Consider the following 4910-nt stretch of genomic DNA (forward strand, 5'->3'; position numbering starts at 1 on the left):
AAGACCCTAGATTCAATATGACCAAAAGCTGCTTCCCAGAGAACAGATAAACATGCAAAGACCTACAGAACACATTTTGAAGCAACACTTGATTTTACCCCCAGACTACAACATCTTGTTAGGGAACCCATCCAAATGAGGGCCCATCTGTCATTTCATGTGGCTGGAGCAGCTTTCAGGAGCCTGTAAGCTAGAAATGCTATATACTGGCCCCTGGTCACTAACTGAGTCAGAAGTCCTGAATTTTGGTTTCATCACTAATGAGCCTTAGGACTGGTCAAATAAATTAGACTTTTGAAACTCAGTTTCCATATCCTTTACATGGGGATGATGTCTGTCCTGTCTCTTTGTAGTGAAAAAAGTATGCTATGAAATATAAAACACTCTACAAAGATTAGATAAAAAAACTTCTACTGAGTGAATTATGATCTTAAGATAAGGGAAGATGTTTTATGTTTTTTCTTTTAATTTTTTACTATTTAAAGAGTACAAAATTGTCTTAAAACAAAACAATTTCAAGTGCTACAGAATTTCACTAAACAAAATAGTGTGAATTTCATAGTATTTGTTGTAATGCATAGTGTTGTCCTCAAATTAGTTGATTGTATTACCAGACATGCATGCAAATTTGGAGGAAAGAAAATATTAAAGAAGTGTATAAGAAATTAAGAGGAGAAAAAGGAGAAACAATTGAAACAAGTAGTCAAAACAAATTAAGCATTATCTGCTCCTTTCCAAAGATCTGCAGAAATCCACAGTACAGTTGTCCAAACTATCCTGCTTACATACATAGATATCTCTTTCCCCTACTCTCTCTCCTATCCTTTTGTTTAACTCAGTATTTTTCCCTTTTTAATAAGTTCATTTCCTTTTCCCAGTACCTATTGTACCCTTTATATTTTATTTTCCCTTTCATGTTCTCACACTAAGGAGACAATACAATGTTCATACACGCAGGTCTGATTTATATCTTCTTTTTCTGTATATTGAAGTTTTTAATTCCCTGAACTTGAGATTTTCTGCCTTTTATTCTTATTAATTCATAAATTAAGGGATCCTTCATTCTTGTGTGGGTGAGAATAATTTTAGGAATAACAAGACAGGAAGGAATTTGGGTCCTCAGGAGATAATTTATTCCGATCAGAGTGCAGGCTGAAAGGGCATGCAAAGTGGCTCCCCAGTCAGCATCTTCAGCGATTTTAGCAAAAAATAAAGACACCTGAAGTTCAGAGTGCTTTTAAAGACCCTGAAATGCCTATCAAGGTTTCCAGCTGTCTTCAAATTATATCATGTGGTGGTTGGAATTTCAAGTGCTTTTCCGGAACCTCCAACCTTGAAAGCTCTGGGCAGGCTCTTCTTGGCAGTGTAATTTGTATATGCTGATCTTCTGGCACCTGGGGAGTGAATGATGAAATATTCATGCTGGTGACCATTCATTTTCCCTCCACTAAAAGCATCAGCTATCATCCTCTTGAAAGGGAGTTATGGAGTTTGCCTGCTGGTAAATGCCTGTGCTTTTATGAAAAAGAAAAAAAAAAGTCCAAATAGAGTTCAGAAAATCAGATTTCCAGATCCACTCAGCTTGGAGTGGATCCTAGGTGAAAACTATGAGACTCTTTCTGAAACCCCCTATCTGAAGCTCACTTAACTTTTAGTGCCTGGAGCTTTGCTGTGGTTGGGTATGTGTCTCTGTCTTATAATCAATAATCGGTTTGTAAACTCAAGGGCAATGAAGTGTTTTTATGTCATTTTCTAGCACCATGAAACTCATTTTCAATGTCACTGAGGGATAACTGTTAGAACTTCTGGATTCTCCCAGAGGTAGCTCTTATTTAAAATTATAAAACCTAGGTCACAAAAATCAAGAGGCACTTTTAAGGAAACAAATTTATCATAATACCTTTTTAGTCTCTTGGGAAGCTAGCTAAACTATGTTTTGCTACTTCCAAGTCCACTGTGTCTAAAGCTCTTGAAATGTCAGCTTCTACCTCAAGCTATATAGATTACAACTGTGCTGTGCATTTCTTATGAGGGTGACATCTAAGTTTGAGTCCCTGAATCTAGGATCTATATTCTAGATTCAGGTAGTTTATTTAGGAGATGATTCCATAGAGCAGGGTAAAAGCTTTGTGAAGGATATTGTTATCCCTGTGGCTATAGGGTTTTATCCTGTGGGATGCCCTCTGAGAAGCCTGACCCTTGACAAGACAAGGTACTGAGTCAACTAGCCACTGGAACAACACAATTCATGACCTTGGGAGGAATTTCTGAATCAGAGAAGTAGAAGGAAGCCAGAGAGCATAAAGGTTGTAGGTCTTTGTCATGTGTATTGAATCCTCTATTGAAGCTTTCCAGAAATAAGAGATAAATATAATGGTGACTCCAAAAATATCTGCCATAGTTCTTTGCTAAAGGAATATCACGGGCTGGGAGATAGCTCAGTAGAATAAGCATTTGCCTGGAAAGCACACAATCCTGAGTTCAACCCCTGGTACTGAAAAAAAAAAAAAGTAATATTAAGATCGCCCAGTGCAGGTGGTTAGGAAAAGTAAAAACAGCAACAAGAAAACAAAAACAGATGCTCTATAAAAAGGTAGAGGAAGGAGGCTGCATAGCAGAGTGGCTGTTGCTGGACAGGCCAAGCTCAAGCTTGGGCCAGTGTAATATCTGACACACTCACCGGGGCTACTCTTCACTGCCTGTCATGTGCAACTCCTCTCTCCTTTGTGCCTTTGCTGTGTTACCCTCTGAACTCAGGAACTCCTAATTTCTCTCTACAAATCCTACTTGATCTTCAAAGTATAATGAAGATAGCTCCAACTTTGATGGTTCTTCAAACCATCTTTAATCAACATAATCTTTAATCAGAATATATCACCCTTTCTCATTTTCCTACTCTGCACACATTCTGTTTTCATTCATTTTTTCACCCATTCAGCAATTACTTATTAAGTAGCTACCATTGGCAAGCAATCCTGTATTCAGATTAACTGTATCCTAACTTAAATTGTATGTACTCAGGACTATATTTTAACTTTTTAAAAATGTATTTAGTACAAGGTCTACAGGGTTTCACTAGATAGATCAGACTTGTAGTGATCCTCCTGTTTGCAGCCTCCCAAATGCTGGGATTACAGGTGCACGTGATCATGCCCAGTCTCAATTGTTGTCTCAGCGGGCCCTGGGGGCAAGACCAGCACAGTGTGCTGGGGATCAAACCCTGGTCCCTTCCTCTGCCTAAGCAGGCTCTTTAATCCTCTGAGCTGTCTGGCCGGCCCTATGTTTTAACTCTTTATGTCACAGGTCATATCGTTCCTAGACCAGTAATGTCAGCATTCTCTGGAAACTTGTTGAAAATGCCACTTATGGGTCCCATCCCAGGTGTAATGAATCAGAGATGCTGGAGATTGAGCCCAGTGTCTTATCTTTTACAAGGTTTCAGGTGATTCTAAGGCATGCAGATTTATTCCCAGTATATTGATATCCCAAGTATATGCTATTGATAATAATCCTAACATATTACTTATTAATAAAATAAGTAGTCAATGATTTGTTTTTGTTTGTTTGTACTAGCAAATGAATCCAGGCATCTACACTGAGCTACTTCCTCAGCAGTTTCTATTTTTTCATTTTTATTTTAAGTCAGAGTCTCACAGAGTCATTAAAATGCCCAGGCTGGGCTCAAACTTATGGTCCCCTTGCTTCCATCTCCCAGATTACAGGGATTACATGTTTGTGCTACTATGAATGGAAATCAATGAGTTTTGGTTGAACTGGATTATATACAATAAGCTGGCCAGAGAGTCCTCCTCTAAATTTTTTTGACTTGTAAGAGTAATGGATTCATTTAAAATGCAACATGACTGAAAAAGGGCCATCCACATATCAAAAGAATCACATGGTTACCCTGAGCAGTTGGCAGTTTGAGGTCTTCTCAGTTAATGTGCTGTTTAAACATATCAACAAGAATAAGTATGTCCTGATGTCCAGTGTGATCAGGGTTCTCCTCTTCCCACGCTCCCCGGGAGGGTCCTACAGCCACACATCTATCATATCTGTGGATGACAAGGTCTCCATGGACCAGTACTTGTATTGAACTTTTTAGGCTCTGCCAACCATTAGGACAGAATATCCAGTTTGTATCATATGAGGAAAAGTCCATGGCTTCTGGAGGAGAAAGTAGCAGAAGGACTCAAATTAAACTGAAATTATTTCGTATTGTGGAGGGGAAGCCCTGCTGTTTGGGCAACCGCGACAAAAATGATGGTTGGTAATGCAAAACCTTGTCGGTGTCTTCTAGTAAGGCCATTTCTACATAGGTCTTTACAACAATAAGGTCTATCCCTGCAATGTAACTTTAGTTTTATCTCCTCTATATCTTTTTCCGCATTTTGCTTCATCATTCCTTTGTATCTGAGGCTGAGAATTCACACAGCCTTTCACACTTTCATACTATGCAGTAACCATTTATCGAAGTATATCTTAGACGCTTTAAAAATAAGTAGCTGAACGAATTCCAAGAAACTTTTGTAACTACATAGCTCAGTGATTAGGGTAGAAAATGGAGCTTTGTCCTGAGCCATAGCCACGGTGGCACTTGTGCCAAAGCACTCTATGTTAGCACCTGTGGCTATACTGGGGCTATCTTAATGCATTTCTGAAAATATATTTTAACCACAATGAGAGGAATCTCATTGTCTAAGAATGTTGCTTTCGGTCACAATTCTTGGCATCCATGCTCACAATGAATTCCTACCCATCTCTCATCACTTAGAGAAGCCCTTTTCACTCTCTGCCTTAAAATAAGGTTTTGTATCACATGGCAGAGGCAGTTTCCTGGTAGTTGGAGTTGGTTAGATCCCAGCTTTTCATAGCAACAGCTGGGGCAGGGGGCAAAGCCAAAGGCTTCT

Source organism: Octodon degus, unplaced genomic scaffold, assembly GCF_000260255.1.
Source record: "Octodon degus isolate 3935 unplaced genomic scaffold, OctDeg1.0 scaffold00059, whole genome shotgun sequence".
Taxonomy (NCBI): Eukaryota; Metazoa; Chordata; class Mammalia; order Rodentia; family Octodontidae; genus Octodon; species Octodon degus.